This window comes from Miniopterus schreibersii (genome assembly GCF_964146895.1).
Source record: "Miniopterus schreibersii genome assembly, chromosome: 22".
Lineage (NCBI taxonomy): Eukaryota > Metazoa > Chordata > Mammalia > Chiroptera > Miniopteridae > Miniopterus > Miniopterus schreibersii.
In genome coordinates, this window is record NC_138124.1 from 13364080 (window position 1) to 13390337 (window position 26258).

The 26258-nt window shown below is 47.6% G+C and overlaps 1 protein-coding gene across 1 annotated transcript in view; it reads left to right on the plus strand.

Annotated features, from left to right (window-relative positions):
* NR2F2 (nuclear receptor subfamily 2 group F member 2) overlaps positions 1-26258 on the plus strand; it is a 494304-nt gene that overhangs the window by 75544 nt on the left and 392502 nt on the right. Inside the window, exon 3 of the mRNA XM_081124791.1 lies at positions 19349-19439. The gene's annotated coding sequence lies outside the window, so the exon portion shown is untranslated. The remainder of the gene's footprint in view (positions 1-19348; positions 19440-26258) is intronic.

Sequence of the window (26258 nt, forward strand, 5' to 3'; positions counted from 1 at the left end):
CTTAATAAAAACTTGGCCTGACAGAGGGAACATGTGTTCAGTGTTTAGGCCTTAAAGAGAAAAAAAATCACCTTGTGTGTGAGTAATCTTAAAAATGTACAATATCAAGCAGGCTAAACAAAACACAGTCTTCTCAATATGCCACACTGTTTAGTGCAGAATTACTGAAGCAATATTTCATGACATGGACAGTCAGTCTAAGAAATGTTATATTCATGTTGTTCCAAAATGATCTCATTAGGTGAAATCCTAGATTTGATATTTGAAAAGAAGTTAGTAAAACTTTCCTTGTTCCTAGAAAGAGCTGGACACTAGACAACCTTCAGAGTCAAAAGCTCGCCCGGCCAGCCTGGCTTAGTGGTCGAGCATCGGCCTATGAACCTGGAGGTCGCTGGTTCGGTTCCCAGTCAGGGCACAGGCCCGGGGTGCAGGCTCCTCGATCCCCAGCGGGGGGCGAGCAGGAGGCAGCCGGTCAATGACTCTCATGATTGATGTTTCTCTCTCTCCCTCTCCCTTCCTCTCTCTGAAACCAATAAAAAACATTAAAAAAAGGGGGGGGGGGCAAGAGCTCTTTCTACCTTCAAACCTCACATGAGGAAAAATGATCAGAATCCAAGATGACGTTTCCTAAAGAAGGGGGAAAAAACCCCACATATATTATAGAACGTCTTATTTTTAAATGCATTTTAAACTGAAGCATATCCAACAACGTAATTAGAAAGACTAGACAATATGCACCATGTGGGGGACAGCCAGGAGCTTTTTGGGGGCGAAATTGCACCTGTCATCATTTCTGTAGACGCGCCAATAGAAGATTAGCTTTTAATAAAGAGACGAAGCATTTTAAGTGTGTATTTTTTAATCAGTCACTCTTTGCAAGTGAAGCTTTATTACTTCTGAGTCCTCGGCAAGCACTTGAAAAAGGTCACATAATAAACTGAGCTGATTTCTCATCGTGGAAAAACAATAAGTCATCTCCGGCCCCATTATTTACCAAATTGTCTTCATTTTTCTTCACCTGCCGGGGTTCCAGCAATAAAAATAAATAAGACTCTGAAACTAGCCTGGATATCCCCACAGCGACCCAGAACCGGACAGTGGGCTTGCCGGCCGAAGCCGATGAGAGTAAAGGAATTAGGAAGAATTTGCTACCAACGTCGTTTACTCGAAATGTTTTAAAGGGTATTTTCCATGGAAAGATACATCTGGAACCACAAATCCATGTATTGGAAAAAACACCTCAATGGAAAGCAATGCAAAAAAAATTATACTATTTTCTTTCAAAAAGATTATAACTTGACATTTTTCAGGTTCATTGTCACCCCCAGCTCCCAGTCCCTCTCCCGTCTCCTTCGGGGGCTCTTGCAGCTTTGCCTTGGCCAAGCCCCGGCCTTCACCTGCATCCCTCGTCTGCAGCTTTGCTGGGCAGCCTTCTACTTCCCTTCAAACTCCACAGAATATTTTCTCCTCTGAATATCCTCCTGAAAAACTCACAAAAATCGCTAATATTCTGGTTTGTATTCTCACAGTATTTGACAGGTGTCTCTTAATATGTCATCAGTAGCCATTAAAACACAGAGCCTGAACAGCCTGACAGTATTTATTCTTTTAACTCTGTCACTTAGGATGGCTCCTGGACATAATACAGAGTGGGGCAAAGTAGGTGGACTGTTGTCCATGTTGAAAATAATAATTAATAATAATAAAAGAGTAAACTCGATGTGCTTTGCATGTGCACCACTGTAAACCTACTTTGCCTCGCCCTGTATGTGCTCAGAAAAACCAAAATGTGTTTCTCTGTGACTGACCTTGGCCAACATCCCTGGAAACTTCTTTATGAACAAGTGAAATTTTTGTGAACTCCAGAAGCAAACATGTCATCCTAAAGCAGAATAAATGTATATTATAAGAAGTCTATACAGCAAATGATACTTAAGATAAACAGCAAATACAGTGGTTCATGAAAATGGAGAAATACACTAAAATGAAGTTTTTTAAAAACCAAAGGCAGCCCAGCAGGTGTGGCCCGTGGTTGAGCATCGACTTATGAACCAGGAGGTTGCGGTTCGATTCCCGGTCAGGGCACAGGCCCGGGGTGCAGGCTTCTCAATCCCCAGCAGGGGGCGCGCAGGAGGCAGCCCATCAATGACTCTCATCATCGATGTTTCTGTCTCTCCCCTTCTTCCTCTCTCTCTAAAAAAAAAAAATCCATAAAAACAACGAAAAGGCAAACTAGTGCTTTTTTCCCCTATAAAACTAATATATTAATAAATGAAAACGCACAGCTTAAAAAGAGTAACTTTTCGCACTAGACTTATTCAAACCAGAAGATGGATTTATCCACCCTACTATTCAGAAATATGCGTATTTGTGCGAGCACGTGTGAATTAAGGTTTTCAAACAGGAAGACTGCATTATCTCCCCCAATTCAGGCAAAAATGGTCTTAAGGACTCTTTTCTTACTAGGAACACAATTCATTTGAATGAAGCATATGAGCTTGTTCATCATTGGATTCACATCCTTGCTAGTAAGAGACTCTTCTTCCATTAGCGCCTTGCCTATTGGCCTATTCTTGGCATCACAGAACATTCCCGAACATTACAGGCCAGCAGCCGGGAGACCCAGGCCTGGCCCACCAGCTCCCTTTGTGAACAGTCATTTAGCGTCTTAGTCTCTCAGTCCCCAGCACAGGCCACCTCTTAGCGACTCTCTGCTTGAGTCTGAAGGTTGTTGCAGAGATAAAATAGTAATGTGGATGCCGGTCCTTCGAGAACCTAACACGTTCTATAAGTAGGGGAAGTTATTGTAAAAGGGGGTTTAAAACTGTAGCATAAAGGGACTTGTTATAAAAATAAAATAAAAGTGACTACAGTCACTTATTTTTTATGAGCTCCTTTTCTCTCTTTGGAAAAACATAATTTACTAATTCAAGAGAGAGCTATTAATTCCTCAGTCCTTCACAGCCATTAAAGCAGGGCTAGGACTTCAATTCAGATTACAAATGGAGTGGGCATACTGCAAGGGAACGCTGCTCTCAGGTTACATATAAATGGAATTAAATTAAATTAATGAAAAGAGAGGAAAGGCATGGGTAGATAAACAACCAGCACATCCCCTGTGAGGCTCAATCAGTGTTTGAAATAAGACAGCAGTTAAAATATATTAACTTCCCCTCATCTCCTTCCCATGTCACTTGGAAATTATTTCCAAAATACTAAATATTAATAAAAAATATCTGTCAGGTACCTATAATACTATTATGAGTCATTAACATAAGGTTTTAAATTCACTGGGACTAGTGAGCCTGCCCTATACCCACAAAAATATATTGATGGGGGGACTTAACAGTTTTGTCCAGTGTTTATTACAGAAGCCAGAGCACAGATCACCCAAAGTCAACAAGTCATCTTGGTAAATGGTGGGAAACTGGACTCAGGGCAGTAGATACTTTTAATTAGATGAGGGTATTCTATATGCTTTGATTTTAGACTGTTATATTGAACTGCTCTGATTTGTTTATAACTTCCGAAATATGACAGACCCAAAGAAAAGTGGTTCTCTAAAGGGCTCACAGTCCGGCAGGCGTGGCTCAGCGGTTGAGCATCAACCTATGAACCAGGAGGTCAAGGTTCGATTCCCGGTCAGGGCACAGACCTGGGGTGCAGGCTCCTCGGTCCCCAGCAGGGGGCGTGCGAGAGAGGCAGCCGATCCATGACTCTCATCATTGATGTTTCTCTCTCTCTCCCTCTCCCTTCGTCTCTTTGGAATAAAAAAAATGCGTTCTTCGGTTGCACTTAATCTGCTATTTGCTCATTGGATAAAATTACTGTTATTAGTAGTATTCAAAAAATAATATTTTAATGACCAGGATTTTCATTTCCAAAATCTTGACTTGCTTTTTTATTGGATGGCATAGCTTCTTCCATCTCTTTTAGGATTTCAACTGTGCTTGTTTTAATACGTTGATCTGTTTGCTCTATTAAGTCTCCCTGTTGCCCAAAGAGTGCTTTGTGGAGGTCGGAGTCACACTCGTCTGTACGCGTTTCTGTGTGTTTCTTGGACATGTGCACAAGCTTTGGTATCTGACTACTGAGGCCTCCCTCCGGCCATGGTGTGGACACACAGCGTGAGTTCCCCGGTGAGGGGGGAACACTCAGCCTTCTGAGTATGGGGACATCTTCTTCAGCCTGGGTGTCCCCATACTGCTCCTTGAAGTCTTCAGAAAGGTTGAGAGTTGGAGTGGGCTTGGTTCCTTGAATCCTCAGGATGTGGTAACCAAAGGGTCACCCCATGCACCCCCAGGAGATAATCCTACTGTGGACAATAGTTTTTTCCCGGTTCTCACCCCGTTTTTCAGTCTAATTGCACACACCCTTTATCTTGAGATTTCCTCTCCATTTCTGATGCATTATGAGTTCCCCTTCTTTTTTCAAGTGGAGGTAATTTTTCTTAAAAAATACTTATTTTTTGTAATTACTAGGTATTTGGAGCAGGGCAGGATGGGGCAGGATTTGGCTCACATGTTAAGTCTGCCCTCTTGTTTGAACCTTTTATCATTCTGTGGGGTTAAGAATGCTATCCCAATAAATCATTAAATGGCTCCCTAAAAAGATATTTCTGATGAGAGGCGGTACCGAAATCTGATTCTCGACACGGCCAGATTTTACTTACAGAATAATAGAAAAAATTTACTCTATGAATTCATGAAGCTGAAAATGAACAAACCTAACGTTTAAATTATGATTTTCTGTAGCTGAGCTGTCTCTTCCGTAGCTCATTGAGCGTTTTGTAGAGTATAACTCCCTGCGTGGAAAATCTCCATTCAGTAATTTTTATACGGATCTCTCCATTTAGGAAAATAGTCCTCAACTGCTTTTATATCCACACCTCCTGACAATTAAGTTTTATTTCCAGATCATCTAAATGCTTTCCCCCTTTTACAGTGCTTCTCATAACAGTAATGCTTATAGTAATGTAGTGGGGACTTTACATTTGTCAACTGTAAAACGCTGTTGAGAGGTGATACCCATTGTCGTTGCGTGGCCTGAAATCGCAAAATTTCATCAGGTTGTTGTTTGAATGAAGCTGAAGAAAAGGTAGACCAGTTCTTTAATTTCATAGATACTGTGGAAAGACTTAAGACAGCAGCTGGGGCCCGGCTGGCGTGGCTCAGCGGTTGAGCATCGACCTAGGATCCAGGAGATTGCGGTTCGATTCCCGGTCAGGGCCCAGGCCCAGGTTGTGGGTTCGATCCCCAGCAGGGGGCGAGTAGGAGGCAGCCGATCAGTGACTCTCACCATTGATGTTTCTCTCTCTCTCTCTCTCCCTCTCCCTTCCTCTCTGAAATCAATAAAGATATATTTTTTAAGAAAAACCAAAAACAATAGCTGGGGCACCCTCCCCCCCAACGGTATAAAACAGGAAGCAACAGGGTGGCTCTTTCTATCCAATGTCCCAGGAAGCAAATTGGCTTCATTCATTTTTTTATTTCTCATTTTTCTCTCCTAAGATCATTTTAAAGACACAAATGCACGTTAGGGGAAATATGTCAATCACTCTCAGGCCTTTTTCTGTTCATTCCCCCCCCCCCTTCCTGATACAAAGGATTAGAAGCCTGAATAAAGACTAATCCTGAGACAGATACCAAATTAAACGGGAAAGTACCCTTTCAATAGGAAAAATGGTCTCCAAAGCTGAGAAAAAGCGCCCGCTTCCAAGCACAGGTGACCTCGTCGGCACTTTCCAGAGGCCTGGAGAAACTCAGTCTCCTCTTCTGGAAAATGGAATTAATATTATTAAATATTTGGCGAAGGGCTACTCGGATGTGGGGCTGCATACATTATCCCCGAGATATTAGTGCCTGATAATTGCATTTCCAATAGGAATTACAATTAGGACCCTTGCAGTATGACACACTTTTGATCACTTTAATTTCCTTTGTGATTGCAAGAGATGATAATTCTTTGGGGGACCTGACTCCAATTTTCGCATTACAAAGGAGAAGTCCGGGTAATGGAATAATGCGAGGAAGGAAGCCTCGGTCTGCGGCCTCTTCTCTCTCCCCTTCCCAGCCCTGCAGTGGGGATGCCACCTGTGTTACTCTCATTATAAAACTTTCAGCGCGAGGCTAATGAAATGCCCAGCTTTCTATAAGACCAGCCGTCGCCTTGCTATCAACTCCTCTGAAATATTTATTTGCCCTCTTGAATAATTGATAGGGGCATCAGCTCTCCCGGTCAATTGATTTATTAAGGGACTGTTTGGAATTAAACAGCTTAAAGATATTAGATTTAGCAGCGATCTTGCTTGTTAGCACACTCATTTACCTACGGGAGCCCCCATTAGATATTGTTAATACGTGACGTCTCCAGTCACGGCCTGGATCTCCTCAAATTGCATTAACGCCACGCTGTTTAGCCACAGAATAACAGGTTTGATTGAGTGCTTGGGTTTGGTGTAATTAGATTTTCCTCGAAAAGGGGGGACGACTTGAATGCCATGTGCATTAAGCTGGATATGTCATCAACATTACTGTAATTGGCCAACGGGATCGCCCGAGCCCCGGTGCCTCAGTGCTGCTGTGTAGGCCTCACCGGTCCATTTTCGTCGATGGCACATAATAGCCGCGCTTCCTTACCTATGCATGACCCCCCGCCCCCCCCCAAAAAAGACGGACTGACCTCTCTAATAAGCATCTCTTTCGGGAAAAGGTGGAAAATTCCATCTGAGTAATGGGATCAATTTTTCGTTTTTTTAAAACTGCCAATTATTTCTCCCACTGGAAAGGTCACGCGGCCGGCTGATCAATGACGGAGAGAGCCTGTGACTCTGTGCGGGGACATCCGTGCCGTCGATTTGCATTTCGCTCTCAGACGATCCGCCTCGCTTTCCAGCGGCGGGCCTGATTAAGGGCCTCAGCCCCACGGGTGGAGTTTCCTCTCGCCGATGCCCTCTCCCAGGAGTTATAGCTTCTTATTAACAGAGGCTCGCACAGGAAATACAATCATTTCCGATCGCTTGCCCCTAATGGAGCCCATTCGTTTTGTGAACCAACAGCACGCATTCTGCGCATCACGGGCCCCGCAAGATCCTCTGTACCATGAGATAATTTAGGGCTGTTGAATGAAGTTGGTACCGGACAAAGTTGGGAACTAAACCATTTTTTCCCCATTTCCATTTCTATTTCCCTCCCTCTTCTGCAAGTTTACAGCGCCCTTGGATGACACCCTAATTGTTCAGAACTGAAACAGGGACGCCAAGCGTGCCTCTGCCTTCTTCTTTCCCTAAGCCGCAGCTTAAATTTATAAAAACAGCCCCTTCTTCTCTGCTTCCTTAGTTTTGTGATCACAGAAAAAAACAAAACACTGTTCTATTTTATGTTCCATATAGTAGCTAAGTCACAGTCAAATGTGCATGCGACTGTCATTCGCAAGGCATGGACACAGGTCGCCTCGTGTCTTGCTCTCACCCCTGTGTTTGGTTAAAGAATCTGAGGCTCAGGGGCATCGAGTTCCTTTTCCAGGTTCGCTCAGCCGGTGGGAGTGGAATCAGCATTTTGCGTCTTTCCGCTGTAACCTGCTCTCTCCTTCATGATGTCAGCAGTCATCAGGCAGTTTCTGAAGATGCCTTTTAAATGCAAAGGTGGCACTCGGATTAAGTTAATGTGGGGGAGAAAGAGAGGCTGACATAAAATGGCCATCGCGCCCGGCCGGCGTGGCTCAGTGGTTGAGCGTCAGCCTATGAACCAGGAGATCGCGGTTCGATTCCCGGTCAGGGCCCAGGCCCGGGGTGCAGGCTCCTCGATCCCCAGCAGGGGGCGCACAGGAGGCAGCCGATCAGTGACTCTCACCATTGATGTTTCTCTCTCTCTCCCTCTCCCTTCCTCTCTCTGAAATCAATATAAATATATTTTTTAAAAAGACTAAAAATCAGGATATGTATATCTGTAAATAGACAGATGGATTGATAGGCGTGTGCACAGTCGAGCTGGTTGTCCTGCTGCCAGTCTCGCCCCCCACTTGAGAAGTTGCTCCGATGCCCGTCGCATTACAGAGCCGGACAAATTAGGAGCGGATGCTGAATTGGGCAAGCTCCTGCTTGCATGCGCTGCTTAATGTTTTATTCAGGAAGGCGGTTCTCATCACAAGTCCAAAAAAAAAAAAAAAGCGAGGGAAAATGAATACGCTGAAATATTCATTTTATTTTTTAGAAGAACAGAGCATCTACCTTGAAGGAACATGCGCTGTGCTCCCTCCCCAGCTTCTCTCCGCAGTTCCTCTGGAGCTCAGCTTCTGTGCTGAGTCCCCCCCCCCCCCCCCCGGTTTCTGTGCGTGTGATTGCATGTGTGTGTGTGTGTGTGCATGTGCACAGAAGCCATGTGTCTGAGGTGGTGACAACAGTCAGCGGAGCCAGAGCCTTAATCACTGTTTACCGATCGAGTCCATTTTACTAGCAGGCAGCGCTTTGCCTGAGAGCTGTTTTCCTGGCGGGGTGCAGAGCCTGCTTTCAGGGGCGAAAGTGCGTGTCTCAATGCTGCCTGCTCCCCGGCCCTGGCACCATCTCGCCACCTCTGCCAGGGCCTCCCGCGGCGATCGCCCGGTGGCGGTGGTAATGGGAGCGGGATGAAGGCGGGAGGGAGGGCGCCAGGGACCCGCAGGGCGTGGAAACGTCACCCGTGGCCGGCAGAGCCCACGCGCCTCCCCGCGCCTCGCTCCTGGTGTGGAAGGGATCGGGAATGCCAGGCTGGGCATCTCCCCGTGCCCTCCAATGGGCTGTTTCTCTTTCGGTTTCCTTCCACTGCTCTGGGGTTGCGTGGCCGTGATTGTTAACCGGGGCGTTTCCTCCCCGCATTTTCTTACACTCGTGGATGTGTTACGCTTAAAATAATGGGCTTGGCCCCGCCAGCCAGGCTCAGAGGTTGAGCATGGATCTGGGATCCGGGAGACTGAGGTTCGATTCCTGGGCAGGGCACAGGCCTGGGTTGCGGGCTCGATGCCCAGCAGGGGGCGAGCAGGAGGCAGCCGATCAATGACTGTCATCATTGATGTTTCTCTCTCTCTCCCTCTCCCTTCCTCTCTCTGAAATCGATAAAGACATATTAAAATAAATATTTAAAAAAAAATGGGATGGATATGAAAAGGAAAGGCCCAGCTGGGAACTGCTGGTATTTCTCACAGTCGTCACCTTCAGTACCTCCCTTCCCGGTTTCCCTGTCGGCTGTGGCCACCTCCTGGACTTCTCCCTCTCCTGGCAAATCCAGATAACCGTGGGGGCGGGTGGGCTGCAGGTAGAAAGGGAAGTGGGTGGCACGGGCCTGGGAAACACTCTGACAGTCCTCACATAGACCCGTGACCGTGAAAGGTGTCCCTGGGCGTTTCTAGGTCAGGACGCCCAGGACCAGCCAGATGGCTGCGGTTGACCTCTATTGGCACAGCTCATGTCCCACTCTGTCCAGTGTGAGCGGACCAGTCAGCCGTCAGATGCGGGGCGTTCCCTGGTCCCGGGCCTGGGAGAGTTCAAGGCCGTGGAAGGCACCCAGGGCTTTGTCTAAACGTAGGCACGCCGGCCCCCTGAGGTTCCCCGTCGCGGTAATCCCCAAAATGCACCCGTCCCCTCCCTCTCGGCCTCCTCACGCCTCTGCTGTTGAGCCCAGGGACTCTGGGGGTGGCTCCCAATTTATGCTCCCTGCTTGTGTTGACTCGAAGGAGCTATTTATTTATCCCCAAGAAAATGCCCAGCCTGAGGTCGTGGCCGATGGAAGATCCATGGAGCTTTGGGACTACCTACCACGGTAGGTCGTCCGGGTGCCCACACAAGCACTGACCCCCCATCACTCCCTCTCCCCAGTCACTGTCCTGCCCCAGCATCAGGGCCTCACAGCCACGCAGAGCGGTGGCCCCTGTCCCCTCTCCAACCGGCGGTCTCCGAGGCCACCTGAGAATGCTCCCTCCGGCCTGCTGGCCTCCCATTAACCCAGGGGACCCCGAGAGGGCTGGGGCGGGTGTAATGTCGATGGAGCACCTCAAAAGCGTTCACTGCCAACTGCCCTGGCTGGCTTAGCTCAGTGCCTGGAGTCGGCTCAAGGATGTCGCTGTTCCCAGCGCGTTAGCATTCGTCACAGCCCAGGCCGGCCAAGCGCCCCTCTCCAGCTTCAACAAGAGGCCTCCTGACTTCTGTATCAGCGCCATCATTAGAATTAAAACCACATAAGTGCAATATTTCCAGTGCCCTTATAGGCAGGCATCGAGATGTGAGTTCCAAGGACTAAGTCTTGGAGACAGAGAGATGTCTCCGACAAAGCAAGCTCTCTAGTCCCGCTGGACCCAGCCCCGGCCCTGGCCTGGCCTGGCCTGGCCTGCGTGGAAGGACAGATGTCAGCGTCACGGTCAGCTGACCATCCACCAGGTGGAAATGGCTGGAGTCTTCGCAGGTGCAGAGGACGACACTGGAGCCCCGTGGCCGCTCTCTGTGGCCGTGGCACCGGCAGGAAGTGACACGAGCGTCACATGAAGGGCTCCAGCCCCCCAGGGACGTTGCTGGAGATGTTAACTGCTCTGCTCAGAGATTCAAAGCAACCCGGAGACCTCCCTCAGAGGCAGTCACCTTCGCTAACGGAAGCATGACAATGACAGGGCACCCCGCTGGACTTCCCTGGGCTGTCACCGGGACCCCCTCGTCTCCGCGGATACCCCCAGATTTTCTCAGGCTTGAAGCCTGCAATTTCTCCTTCCTAATATTTCACCCCAAGGGGACTGACAGAGATGGAGCCACAGACAGACAGACAGAAGGTAAAAACAAAGTGGGGGGGGGGGGCGGAAAAAAAGAGCGAGATCACCTTTCCGTCTCTTTCTTTTCTCTTCCTTTCAAATGACACAATAGAATTTTTTTCCCCCTGAAGTTGTATCAGGGATTCACTTAAGCAGAAATGAACTGTAATATGCAAATAGTTCTAATTGGACTGCTAATAGAGCGTGTCTCTGTTGTTTTTTTGTGGGGAGTTTTATGCCTATGTAATCAGTGCAGACAGCCGTTAAGTAAATGAAGAGACAACTACAATGTCAGAAAAGAGCCCGGGCGGTTCCGGCTGACACTACCCTAATCTTCCAGGACCCATTAAATGGCAGTTTCAACGCATTACCTACCATAACACCCTTGAATATCACTGATTTTATTTGCAGTATCAAACATTCCATTTCATGCCCCATTAACAGTGGGAGCCAGAGCTTTTTGACGCAGCTAAACATTTTACTAACTACCTGGACTAAGTAACCAATTAACTTTTGGAGACAATACGGCCAATTAAGCGCGAAAAGGTAAGGCTGCCATCCCCCACGAAAATTGAATTTCCTTTTCCTGGTGGCACTTACCGTCGCCCGCTCCCGCGTTAATGGGGAGTCGGTCCCCGTTCGAAGGATGGAGGCAGAGCGGGATGGAGAAGTTCAGGGGACTTGGTTCCTAAGACTGGGTCACCACGCGGCCCGCCAATTCAGGTCACTTTCCTCCACGCCGGGTGGCTTATCGGATGCGACCGGAGCGGGTGTCACATTCTGCGGCAGCACAGTCTGGTGGCTCGGGAGGAGCCGCAGGCCCAGGGCTGTAGTCTGGGACTTTGGGAGGTTCAGGGAAAACCAACAAAAAACCTGATTTTGGGGAGCAGAATCATCAGTGTATTGATTGCCCTGGTTGTGGCAATAGCTTGGACACTTCAGAGGTGGAAACGGCGCCCCCTGTGGTGGGCTGTGCTCCCAGTTGACCCTCGGTGGCTGGAGAGTCGCTCTCTAAGGGACAGACTTAGGCCCTGTTGACTCCAGCTCTGTCCAGCATCAGTGAGAGGCCACAGCCTTTCCCTCTGGGGCTCATGCGGAGTAATAAACAGAAGAAAGTGAACCATCCAGAGAGGTCTTCCAGGCCCCCTGGAGTAAGATGTGTCACCGAGAGGCCAACTTGGACACCGGACGGAACAAGAGGAGCGAGCAGGGGCCACGTGTAGCAGCCACGGTTACGCAGGGGTCCCGTCCCCAGCGCTCAGGCCGCAGAGAAGGCAGCCCGCAGGCTGCGCGCCGTGGGAGGGGACACTGGCCTGTGGCCCGTGAACCAACACAGCCTGGCCCTCTGGGAGGGACCGTGGGAAACTGGGGACACTGGCTGCACTGAGGGTTTGGCGGGGTTTCCGTGGGGGAGACTCTCCTTTTGCTCTGGTGGTTTTCAATTTTTAAATTATTGATATGGATTCTTTTATGCTATAAAGGGACATCAGCGTTGTTAATGAGTGTAATAATCTACGGGGATGTGTGGCTTCTTTGACTGTTTTTTTTTAATGTTTCTTCACAGAAATGATCAAAATGGCTTTTTAAAAGCAGTAGCTTTTTTTTTTTTAATTCCTACCTATGTGGTTATAGACTCCCTGTAGGGAATTTAGGATATACAGCCTTTCCGACTGTCCCAGCCCAAGACAATTGTCCCTACGGATGGCCCTTGAAGGCCTCTTGTGCCAGGCACTGTATGGCTCTCCTCTCAAGAAGCCTACATTTTAGCACAGTGGCCAGTTTAGCTCAGTGGTTAGAGAATCGGCCTTCAGACTGAAAGGTCCTGGGTTCAACTCCAGCCAAGGGCCGTGGGGAAAGGGCTGAGCCTTCCGGGGAGGCTCAGTACTGATATGATTATCACTCTTGGCATCATTTTAAAAACGTATCATGAGCATTTTATTGTAGCAGCAAATCACGTTCGAAGGCATGACACACGTGATCCTGTGACTCCGTGTAGCTCATTGGAACAGCTCACAGTTGCTGACCGGTTATTTTGAATCGACATTTTCACATACATGAGACTTTTCTTAGCTCCGGCTTGCACACAGTCTTTGCTTTACAGAAACCTTACTCCCAGGGCACCTTCTTAATGTGGCCGGACCACTCTGAGAAGGGGGATAATGAGTGGAGGTGGCCGTGTGGCAGAACTACAAGTGTCTGCACTGTCAGGCCCCAGGTCGCGGCCCACACGCCCCACCGTGACCTCCCAACAGGCCTGCTCCCCTGTGGTCCCCGGGGCCTCTCATGTACCCATTGCAGGTGGGGAAACCTGCGTTATAAAAATATCGTGCGAAAGCACCGTTAAGCCTGAGCCCTTGAAAACCTTCCTTTTGTTTGTCCGTGGAGGAAGCTTGGACTGGCACCAGCGTGCCATCAGGAGCTGAGACACGGGTCTGAAAGGCCATCTCAGACATGACCACAGTGGTGTGACCATCGTAGGCGTGCAAAGGCGGAGCTAGCGTGGAGGGACACCGGGTGGGACGTGCAGGGCCGCATGGCTGTTAAAGGATGGCGAGTGAGGGACACGTTCACAGGGGACCCCTAGATTTCAGGCCTGGGTGACCTGATCCCGTGGTGTTGACAGTTACGGATAAACGGGAAAGGGGAGCAGAGTTAGCAGGGTCATAATGACAGGCGTGATGTTAGCTGCAGAGTTCCAGTCTGATGCAAGGTGGAATCGGGTCTCTAAGATTTTTTAAGCCCCCAAAGGACAAGCAATTTGACCATGTGATTGAAGACTCTGGAGGGCTCGGGGCCTGCGACCCCAGGGAGGTGCGTGGGCTGAGAGCAGGCCCGTGACTGTGCATTTGGGCAGAAGAGACTTGGCCTGAAGGAGCTAAGAGTTGGTCCAGCCTCGGTCTCTACAGGGCGAGTGGAAAACTGGGTGACCCCAGGTTTCTGAAGGTGGGCAGAGGGTCATAGGACCCCAGGCAAAAATGGGGGAGCTGGAAGCCGAGACGTAGACATTTTTTGGTTAACGGGGTTGAATTCATTCAAAGTCACTTAGGTTGTAACAATGAGGTTCATTGAAGGCCTGAAATAATAGGGGTGAAACCACGAACCCTTCGGCCCGCACTTGCCATAGCAGAACCCGTTGGGGCTATTATTCATCTAATCTCCTAAGTGCACATAATACTCAAGCAAGCAAACCAAAGCTTTGCATTCGGTTTACACTGTTAGAAAGCCTACCTCGCGGGCTTTTCGCCGGGATCCTCGGTCCCATTAAGCAATTACTAGTGGCTAGAACACGGGCCCGCTCGTGGCTATTTCTGGTTAGGGGATTTTCTTGCCCGGCCGACTAAATCTTCCAATTAAATGCAATGGTGCCACATTCATTTCAGTTCTTCATTTACAATGCAGAGTGGAAAGTAGCCCGCCTTTGAGTAAATCGTTTTAGGAGCTGTTAAACCACACGCACAGCATTGCTGAGTTTCAGCCTTCCTCCAGATCGCATTGGGCGACAAGTCCCAGGTAGGACCTGGGGACAAAGCCAAGCCTCTTTTATTGATATAAAAGCACCGTCTTTATCAACAAAGGTACCCCATCTAGTGACGCCTGCCAACTATTTCTTTGTAGTCAACTCTCAATTTCATCAATACGGTTCTATTTAAATTAGTTCTATTTAAAATTCTATTCAACTTTGCAACCCAACGCAGAACAAAGATTGACAGCTAAAATTCCTCCTACAGCGTCCATCATAAATAAATACAAAAATTCTAAACAAAGCCGTCATCATGATGATTTATGTTTTATAGATGCGGGGGAAATAGAAAAAAAAAAAACTAACAGGATTTTTTTTCAAAACCCGATAGATTCAAGCCTAAAAGTTAAAATAGTTAGAAGTAGAACCGGTTCTTGAAATGTTTTTGTTTTATTTTTATTTAGAATGCGGATCTTTTTGACGCGTAAAATCGTGATGCTACGTGTAAGGTTATGTCGCTTTCCCTCAAATCTCAGGGAACAAGTACTGAGAGATTATCTCTGAAACAGGGTAAAACCATGATGTCCACATTCATGACATAATTCTTTGCAGCCCTCGGAAATGTACGCACCCCGCCAGTGCCTCCGCTTTGTCTATAAAAAGAGGACAGTAGGAGTACTTACCACACAGACTTACTGTGAGACTTAAATGAGACCCTAAATTAAAGAGCTTACATTACTTTAATCATTTATATGCAAGTACACTTTTTGAACTCTAGGGACTATCCTAATGGTCTAAGATAATGAATATATAAATATTCAAGGGGATTTAAATAAAATCATAGATAATGGTGGCTCCCGTTGCTTTACTAGAATAGAATCAAGGGTATAGAGGATGCATTTCTAGGTTTTAATAATCATGCGAGCAAACGCTTCATGACGCTGTAGCCCTAGATGAACAGTGTAGTTTAAGACCCGTGGGTCCCGTCGAGAAAGACCTGTCTTAGGTATCCATAGAAAGGTTTATTCCTCAAAATTGGAATTGTATGAATATATAATTTACGTGTGAGAAATACCTTCAGGCCGCCCCCCCTTCATACTCAGTATCTCCAAAACTCTCTTCCTATTTCACTTTTTTTTTTAATTTATTTTTTTAAGAGGGAGAACTTCCTGTAGGGTATATCTTTAGGTCTCCCCCCAACCTTTTTTTCAAAGTATGTCTTTATTGATTTCAGGGGGAGGAAGGGAGAGGGGGAGAGAGAGAAACATCAATGATGAGAGTCATTGATCGGCCACCTCCTGCATGGCCCTGACCTGGAATCGAACCCCAATCACCTGGATCTTAGGTCGATGCTCAACCGCTGAGCCACACCGGCTGGGCCTCTCTTCCCATTTTAAATGGACACGAGTGTTTTTCTCTGACTTTTAACTTGACAAAGTAATGATGCTGGGCAAGTCTGGGTAAATGTTTTTGATAATGTAAGTGGCATCCCGCTCGTTAAAAATCAAATATAACCCAAATTTTCCATGGTTCTTCAGCTAGATATAGCCTCTAGAAGTCTGTATTAGGCTACCATTTTCTTTACTGGATTACCTCTAAGAGTCGCTCTTTTAGCTGGACAAAAGTGAGTGGAGGGAAGTGGGGGGAGAGAGAGAGTCAACCAAAAATATTTCTTGAACTTCCAAATGGTCTTTCTTACAGTTACCTATTCTGTTCAAATATACACCAAATTAACACAGTTAATCACAATTACCTCGTACTTTTGCCAGGGAGACTTCAGTATTTCGTAGTATCAACAGTCTCAATTCCCAGAGGCTCCCTCTCTGCTCTACGTTTTTTTCTTTTATTTAATCTTTGACTTTGAAAAAAGGCACCAGGTGATTATTTTAGTCTCATTTTTCAAAGTCAAGAGTGATGTCCAGTGATAAAAGTTTGGGGACCTTAATAAGATAAGAGGCACACTTTTTCCCACGATAAAATCTTAAAACTGCTGCTTTCTAATTATTTTCCAAAGTAGAAGCCTCGGCCTTGGAGCCCGGCCGGCGTGGGGAACGGGCCGGCCCAGAGCCTGGCTCATGGAAGCATCGGGCCCTGACCCTGTAGCTCCCTAATAGACCCACAAAGTTCTCTGCTCCTGGAAGTAGTTCAGTGCTATTGTATATCTCATTAGAGCAGCAAAAGTGCCACAAAATGAGCTAAAATCTCCCTGCAGAGCCGGTGCATCCTATACCAAGAGCATCTTGAACTTGAAGCAGGTTCATGGCCGGATCCCCGGTAGCATGGTTAGGTCTGGGCAGGGGTCAAGTGAGAAATATGGGTCTACCCTTCAGTGTCTTTTGAGAGCGACAAAGCTCTGGGCGTCAGGGGATGGGAGAGGAGGGCTTCCCTTCCCCTCTCAGCTCTTCCTGGCCCTTAACAATTTCATCACAGACAGAAGGAATGACGGGAAGGGCCCCAGACAGGACCACTGACCCTCCCCACCTTGGCCTTGCCTTCTGTGAAAATGAAGACCCTTCTACACCATGGCGTTGACCATGCTCCCTAAGTAGCTGAGAAGGGGGACAGCTCATTTGCTTTAACCCTACAGTCTCTTCTCTGTCTATCTATCTGTCTGTCGATCTATCTATGTATCTATCATCTATGTATTATCAAAAGCAACACATTTCTACTTCTAAAATATGTAATTGATTGTCTCTCCACCTCTTGTTTTGTCTTGTTTTGGGGATGACCAAGCTTTAGATTCCTCCCACCACCAATATAATTACCACTCCATTCATCTCTCAAAAATTATCATTTTTAAAACCACCTCGTTGAGGTGTAAGTGCCCATATATTTGACATCTGTGTACACCTGCCAACCCATCGCCACAGTCAAGGTAGCTAATTCATCTGTCATCCTCAGAGATTTCTTTGTACCCCTTCGAACTTCACATTCAACCCCTCCCTGCCCGTCTCCCATCCTCAAGCAGCGACCGATCTGCCTTTTGTCACTATAGGATAATTTACATTTTCCAAGGACTAATGTAAATAAAATCATTCGCTATGTGTCCCCTTTGCTCTGGATTATTTCAGGAGCACAATTCATGTGAGATCTATCAGTATTGTTGCATGTTTACTACTTCGCTTCTTTCTCTCGCTGATTACTAATCCATGTTATGGATACACATTGATTCATGCACTTCCACAGTGATGGGCCACAGTGCTCCTTCCTCTCCTTGCAGTTGGGGACAAAACTGGTAGTAACCAGGCCATGCGTTTCCTTTTTTAAAATACACCCTGCCGAGCTCTTGGGAAAGACATTCAAAACTTTCATGTCTTCAGTAGGGTCCCAGATAGTTGGTTTAACTGGCATGATAGTCTCCTCAAAAACTCCTTTTCAGATTCTGCTCAACAGATAACCCCCTAAATAAGTCTTTATGTTACCCCAGGACTTATCAGATCTTCCCCAATTCCTGACCCCGCCCCCATGCCATCCGGGCTGGAGGCCAGATTGAGGTCACATCCTCTGCGGGGACACATCTGGAAGAAGGGACATGGCTATGAACTGAGTACAAGCTTGTCTTCCTTTTGTTCTTGACTTCAGTCCAACATGTAGTTATTGATTATCTGGGGGCTGCTTTTCTTATTTTAACTGATGTTGTCCAATGTTTTATAAACTTTAGAGAGATGGGAACATTTATAACGATCCCTCGCTGCTTTTCAGAAAGTCGCAAGAATTCACTCTCAATGGGGAGTGAGCTCTTTTGGATTGTACGCAATTGTGTGTTTCTCTCTCCTTTGTTTTGTCTTGTTAGTTTTACACAAGTCATCGGATTTGAGTTTGAAGCCATTCCAAGGACAAGGCTTGGTTTTTTTTAGTCTATCGACAAGATTCAGTTTCCGCCTGCTGCAATCCAGAGGCGGGGAGAGAGAAACATGCAAGGATCCTGCCACTTCAGGCAGTAATTTCATTCTGTCGCCTAAGATCGTTACTAACCTCCGCTACACTTAATTAATTAACTGAAATGGCTCCAGCGGTGGGATTCTGTGCTGAAGAGGTTCCTAGTAGTTACATGTGACTCAACCTGAAATTCAGTTAAAACTGCAGGATACTCGCACATACACAAATGAGTGGAAATGAAGACTCTGTTGAATTTAATCAATTGTTTGCCTCTCTTTTTTCCCTTCTCTCCTGTATTTTGTTTTTCCTTTGGGATTTAACTGATTGATGGGTGGATTGTTCAGTGGACCTTCAAAATATATTTGGTTAGCGGGCATTTCAGAAGAGCCAAAGTTTGTTCAGTGTTTGTTACAAGATTATATTGTTTTAGCTACAAGAATGAATTGCAGTCTCTGATTCGGTCGTTTTGTTTGATCAATGAAAGTGGTCCTAGCAAGTCCATAAACATGGGCGTCGTATGTTAGATATGAAGGCAGATATGTCTCTTCCAGCATGTAGGAGACGCCGTAGTTTGTAAACTCATAAACATGAAACACAATGTGTTCACTGATTGTTATTATTCTGTTGAATCTAGCGGGTAAGTTGGGGGGTCATAGAATTCCTGTGGATCCCCATTTCCACACTCTGAAACCCTACGAGAGTGGTATAGTTTAAAATTAACAAAAGAACCCGGCCAGCATGGCTCAGTGGTTGAGCATCAACTTGGATCCAGGAGGTCGCAGTTCAATTCCTGGTCAGGGCACAGGCCCAGGGTGCAGGCTCCTCGATCCCCAGCAGGGGGCGAGCAGGAGGCAGCCGATCAGTGGCGCTCTCATCATTGGTGTTTCTCTCTCTCCCCCTCCCTTCCTCTCTCTGAAGTCAATAAAAACATATTTTTAAAAATTAAAACAAAATTAGCAAAGAAAAAGAGGAAAAGCAGTGAAAAAAGTTAAAATCACATGTTCTTGAATTCAATAAGAGACTCCCCCCTCACATCTGTCTCCCACACTGTGCGGGTTGTTCTGCCCTCTGCGGTCACAAAGGAGCACAGAGTGGGCCAGGCTTCATAACCCCTTTTCTTACAGGAAGAAACAGAGAACTTGGGAGATGGTCGGGGCCCCCAACTTTATACAGGACGACCCAACGAGCTTCCAACTCACATCTTCCTGCCGGAAACTTAATATTTTTCTATCACATCTGCAGGTGTGAGTGGAGAGACCTGCCTGGACGGCGCCAGCTGTGGAGCCCCACTCTGCGGAGTGCCCACGGCTTCATCTGAGGGGCAGAAGTAAAGGTATGTGAGATTTATATAAAAAATATATATTTTTATGTATATAACAAGCGACCGAGTCAATATAATTAGCGCGATCTTGATTTGAGACGTGGATTCAGTTGCCCAGAAAGATGATACGGATATAAATATTCATTGTGCTACTGGGTTTTAAGTCTGAGTATTCTTCCCCATCTGTGTGTGGTTAACAAGCGTCGGTGAAAAGTCCAACTGTGTTTTATAATATGAAGTGAACAGAACAGAATCTGAGGCCATCAGTCGCGTCTGCTTTTTGGCAGCGGTTGGACAAGTGGAGTCCAAGAAGGGTGGGTGAGCTGCGCAGGGAAAGGAAACTGGAGGGAACTGGCCGTGCAAAGCGCTTCCCAAAATGCTCAGAGTCCTCTTATCTCTCAGTTCCGATGACGGTCACAGATTATACACAGTGAGGCGGTGAACAAACAGTAAAGAGACCATCAATCTATTTTAACCATCCTGATACCATTTTGAATGGTTTAAGTAATTTTGTTTTAAATAATAAAAGTAATATGACAGCATTACGGAAACTTTGAGAAACCAGGACATTGTTTTTGTGCCATTGGCCCACCAACGCGGTTATTGTTCGTTTGTGTTTATTACCTGAAGTATTTTATCACAGACGTATGTCTTTTATAATTGTAATCATGGTGTGTATACAATTCGATGGTGGGCCTTTTTAACTTTGATTATAGGATAGGTGCTTTTCCGGGATGCTGAATCGTTGTCTAATTACGTATATTTAAATGCTGCTTGGTTTTCACTTTTTCCACCCCATTTTGTTGGTTTAAAACGGCAGGCTTCAGGTTTTGCATTTATCACTTTTTACATTTTGGCTTTTGAAACTAATACTGTTGTGTCTTATGCATGGGCGTGCTCCCGATTCATAAGCATTTCCTTAGGATAGACTTTCAAAAATACTCTCTGCCAAAGGGTCCGAGTATTTGGCAAACGTTTTTAATCTATGTTGCTGAAATATCCCTGAAAAGAGCTGGTGATTGAGAAGGACACCCGAGCATGTGCCACGACCTTGGGTTATAATCTCGGTGTGATTTGCTTTTCCCCAGACTAACAGCCCGGAGGTACAGTGAGCTCCCCACCCGCACCCACCTGCAGGGCCACCTCCCCTGAGCTCACTCCTGGCCTCACCTCCTGAAGCTCAGACCAAGTTCATGTCCCCACGGTTTTCTGAGAGCCCCCCATGTACCCCAAGAGTTCAGAGGCACCAACTCAAGGTCAAGGAACCCATGGAGACACGTCCAAGTCTCCTCACTGAGCCCAGGCCCCTCCTCTTGCAGGAACCATCTAGCGCCCCATTGTTTCGGCCTCTGCTGCCCCAGGCGATGACTGTCATCTAGAAGCTTCCCATTGAGAGCTTTTGTTCTCTGGGCCCATTATAACACCCCTGCCTAGCTCGGGGCGCATTGCTGCTGCGGGTAATAACAGTGATCCTAATAAGGACCAGCAGTAAATAACACCCTCGGCAGTAAATACAATATCCTGTGACACCTCGGATCACAGAGCCAGCCTGGCACCCTGGGTCCTTCAGGGACCCGTCCCGAGCACTTTGTGACACGAAGCCGAGGCAGCTTGAGGGGTCCCCTCCCTGGTCTGGATGCGGCAGGAACCCTGGGCCCAGCAGGAGACACATGCAGAGCCGCCCTCTGGGTTAGGAAAGGCTCTCGGCTCCATGCTATAAATAATAATAAAGATAAATAATAAAAAAAAAAAAAGCGAAATGTTTTAAATGAAAGGGGATGCCCTGTGAACCTCCCGCACTGGCCCCTTAGCCTCTCTGTTAACAAGGTAATCTGATTGCCATTGATTTTTTTCACCTCTGTTACCAAGAATGTGGTAAAAGGGTGGCCACCCAGACGCATTGAATCAGACACTAAACAAAGAGCCGCATAAAGAACAATTATCAGCCACCTTGCTCCCGGCCTGCTGATTATGACATTACCGGGAAAGACAAGGTCTGGGTGACTTAAAAAAATAAAGCAGGGCCAGGGCTGTGTGGGTGACCGAAGGAACGCAGGTAAGTTTTTTTTCTGAATGGAGGCATGTTGGTTGCAGGGCAATTTCGCCAGGAGCCTTTCGGTGCCCCAAAGGGGGGTCCCCTCTCTCCCTCTGCGGTTTCCTGGGGGGCATTCACTGCGATCTAATTAATTGCTTTTTACTATGCCATCGAGAAGACTGCACGACCAAGGTGAGTCCCGCATACTCATGTTTTTTTGCTGCAGAGATTGTGGCCTGGTGTTGCGCACAAACGGTCGCTGATCGGTCTGTTGGGGTTCTCCAAGGAGCTCCCAAGAGTTGGGGAGACTTTGAAGTACCATGGAAAAAGGCCCACCCTTCTGACCTGTCCGTGACCCTCCTAGGTGGCTTGCGACGAGTGATTAAGAGACCTTGTTCGACATGCATGGCGAGGGGGGAACGAGCTCGCCCACGAACGCTGACTTCTTGGCCTGCGCCCAGTGAAATTTCCTAATCTCAAATATTTCCGGCTTTTCTTGTTGATTTTGTTTGCCCCGCTGCCGGCGTCCGGGGTAAGGCTGTGAGTGTTAAGCGGTTTTCAGGCCTCTGAGCGTAGGCCGTGGCCTAAATAAGAATGCCTCTGTTATCTCGGGACCTCTGGTGACGTGTGTCTCTGTGGCAATATCTCAGCATGGCATTTCCCCAAGGGCAGGGCTCCAGGCCTTCCACCCTGCCCAAGCCTGGCAGACGCTGCTGCTGGTCTGTGTGGGTGGAGAATTCAATGGCGTGGAGAGATTTCTCTCAGGAGGCTCCAGAACAGTCTGGGGAAGGCAGGCAGCTCTGGTGAAGCCGGGTCAGTGGTGCTATCAGACCACATGGTGGTTCTAAAACAATATAGAGTCCAGCCGGTGTGGCTCAGTGGTTGAGCATCAACCTATGAACCAGGAGGTCGCTGGTTCGATCCCCGGTCAGGGCGTGTGCCCGGGTTTTGGGCTCGATCCCCAGTGGGGGGCGAGCAGGAGGCAGCCGATCAATGACTCTCATCATTGATGTTCCTCTCTCTCTCCCCCTCTCCCTTCCTCTCTCTGAAATCAATAAAAATACATATATATATTTTAAAAATACAGATATTTTGTAAGTTCAAGTAAAAAGCAGAAAATCTTTCTTGCCATTGGTATTTTTGTGTGTGACACACACACACACAAAATGGCAAATGTAACGTGTCCTCGCTGGAACCATTGAGGCAGGGATGTTACTGAGGGATGGGGGGTGGAGAGAGGGGAAGGCCTGGTTCTCACACTTGACCTTGTGCTGCATTTACCTGGAGGGCGTCCTCTAGGGATTTCTGGACCCCACCCTCTGAGGCTCCCCTTTGCCTGCCTGACAAGTTCTAAGCTGGTTCCAGGGTCCCTGGTTGTAGAAATGTCTTGGAGGCGTCTGCCAGCCTTAAGGATCTTGTCGCGAAATGTCTTTGAGGCCTGTGAACCTGGTGGAAGCCCCAGCAGCAGAGGTTGGGTTTGAAATATCCGTGTCGCCGCCGTCCAGCTTGAGGACTTGCATAAATCACCTGCTAAATCTCAACGTGGTCGCCACAAAATGCAACCAGCAGCATTTCCACGCAGATTCAGTGAGAGAATTTAGGTAAAGCCGCGAACCCTGAACCTAGGGAGCCCAGGAAGACAGGCTGCCTTTACCTCTGGTCCTCTGGTTGCATTGCAGGGGTGCTCCTGGGGAGGAAACGGGGGCCTGTGACGAGATACGAGCGGATTCTGATACTGAAGATTATGATTCATTTTGGCAGCATCCGTAAAAATTGTCCCATGGGCCTGGCTTTCTCTGGGAAACTGGGGGTGGCCAGTGGGGCTCAGAAAGGCAAGGAACCCCAGTGAGTACCAGTGGGCTCAATAAAGTTGGGGTGACTTGTTGTGTCCTACTTAAAACTTACTACACGGGTGACGTTAATGGAGACACTTTTCTACTCCTGGGGGGAGGCGATTTTAACCCATGTTGGATGTTTGGCGGCCACACAATTTTAAGATCATCGGTTCTAAACCCCAGATACACCCAGCAGGGCGGGGGCAGAGAAGACACTGTCACACGCGGATAATTGATTAGAGTACAAGTTGGCTTGAGTGGGGAGCGTGTACCAGACATGTCGCGAAACACACACATCATGACCCAGAAATTTCAGCTTGGGAAACACAGCAATAAGGCAAATCAAAAATACAGAAGCAACAAGGTTATGCGTAAGGGTGACCATTAAGGCATTACCTGTAGTGTCCGAAAAAAGGGAATATCGGGTAGAGGAGGGATGGTTAAGCCCGATATGTAAAATGTATTCAGAGGGAGGTCACCTCTGTGGAGAGAAAGGCCTGGTTTTGAATCCCACGGTCACCGATGGGAGTGTGACCCTGAGTCGCTGGTTCTCGGCTGGGGGGGGGTCTTGCTGTCCTGGGGACATTTGGCAATGCCCAGAGATGTTGCTGATGGGCGCTGCTGGCATCTTGTGGGCTCCAGATACTGCTGAGCAGCCTACAGGGTGCAGGGGAGCAAAGATCTGTTCAGTCAACGTGTCAATGGGCCTGAGGTTGAGCAACCGCCTTAAACAAATCCTGTAACTTCTCTGAAAGTTGATTTTTTGGGTTTGAATTTAAAAATGAAAAGCAATAATACCTACTGACTGCGATTATTTTGGGAATTACATGGAACTGTCTATATAGGAAAATCTGGCCTGGCTCGTAGCCCGTTCCCAGTGAAGGTTCATATGATGGATCTGTTACTGCTTTTTCCCATTTTTAGGGCTAGAAAAGGAATGGGAGCAACTGAATGGCTTTTATCTTTCCGTCAACTCTTCAGTATTTTTCCAAACTTTCTCCAATAGGCATGATTGATTTTAAATATTTGACAAAATATTTTAAATGTCGTTCTTAAAAGGAAAAAAGACTTTTTTTGTAAAGATAATAACCACACGTACGCTTCTGTTACTATTAAGGACATGAAGAATTTATTATTATTATGAATTATTATTATTTAAAAGAGACAAGGGAAGAGATGTAGAGGGAAAGCCTGTCAATATTCTTGTCTCTAACACTACGGAGTCTATGTATTGTTAAGAATGGAGTTGTAAGGGAGAAAAAATAATTTCCCCTCTCTCCTGAGCCGAGACCCCTGCAGTAAAATAACACGTGTCTACCTCAGGAAAAGTGATTAAATCCAAGAAGCGCCGTTAGAGTTCAGGTTAAATGCCACCCTGCATGGACAGGGGCAGGAGGCCCGTCTCTTGGGGGAGGGTAGATGGCTTTTGGGAAAGAGGAGTGGGCCTTAGAAGACCCGGCCGGGGTAGGAGAGTTGGCGACACAGTCTGTCTGGGTGTGGCGTGGACGTCCGGTCCCCCTCCGGTGATGACAGTCGGACCTGCCTGATGGATGCAAACCAGGGAGGGGACTTGGGACAGCTGAGTTCCTTCTGGAGCATTTCTCTCCAGGTAGAGAAGGTGAGCTCAGAGCCAGCCCCTCCCCGCATTTGCTGCTTTTCAAGCCCCTAAAATAATCAATAAGCCCCAGAGCAGTGCATTTAGGGCGACATATTCTGTTCCCTCCGCAGAACTCCGACATAACCCTCTGTCTGCCCGCTTGGCAAAGTCCCTAATGAGGCTTGAACCCTGGCAACAGCCTTGTGAGGCTGGCAGGTGGGGACCGTGGTTAGGATTCGGGGTGTGGAAGAAAAACAAGCCGGCTGGTCCATCCGAACCCTGGGAAGTAGGTCGGCAGAGGGATGGTGGGCCTGGGGTGCTTTCAAGGAATGAGTCCCCCGAAAATAAGCGAGTGGGCCTGAGACCCACGGGAGGTGGCTTTGGGGACCTGGAGAGCGTGCCCTAGGCCGGGCTGTGCCTGCTGTCCCCAACTTCCTCGCGTGGGCCTGAAGGATCGGCCCACAGCTAAGCACACCAGCCTGGCCGGGCAGCTCAGTCGGTTGGAGCGGCATCCACACCAGGGTTGCGGGTTCGATCCCCGGTCGGGCACATACAAGAACCAACCAGTGATCTTCCAGTCAGTGGAGCAGCAAATCGATGTGTGTGTGTGTGTCTCTCTCTCTCTCTCAAAAATCAAACAAGCAAACAATAAACTAAATGCACCGCAGGAGCAGGGCCAGGGGCGGATGTTATCCCTGTCTTTCTACATTTGCTTTCTCTGTAGTGTTAGAGAGGAGGTGGGAAGGAATATTCAAAAAAAATAAATGTTCTCTTGATATTTGACAAATGCGACCGATTTTAAAAGGAGCCGTGCTTGCGGGAGCTCCAGGCCAGCCGGGCACCAGGCCTGGCATTCGGGTCAAGGTTAGGACTCGCCCTTGAGCTTCTGGGCGGCTGTGCAGCCCCCGCCCCCAGCCTGTGGAGGCCCCGTATTGAATATTAATGTGAGAAACGGCCTCATCTTCCCACGGCCCCTGATAGGGGAGCTCTGGCCGAAATGTACGTCTAAACCGAGAAGAGCCTCTTACTGTCCTTTTTAAGCAAATAAAACCCCAGAATGGATTTTTCTTTCCAAGATGTAGGGTTTTTTTGGTTTTGTTTTGTTTTTTGTTTTTATCACAGTGACCTTTCTAAGAAAAGACGGAGCCAGCCTCAGGTGAAAAGAAATGGCCACATTTCATCCGCAGTTACCCCCCTGACCCCTGAACTTGGCTTTCTCTCTGAACCTCCTTTCATGCCCCATTTCCTTTCTCCCGGCGTCTGATCAGGGCCACTCCAGTGCCCGAGGGGGCCTGATCCCAACCCTGACTGTCACAGGAGGGCCGGGAAGCAGATCCCACCCCCCTGCCATTGGCACTGTCATC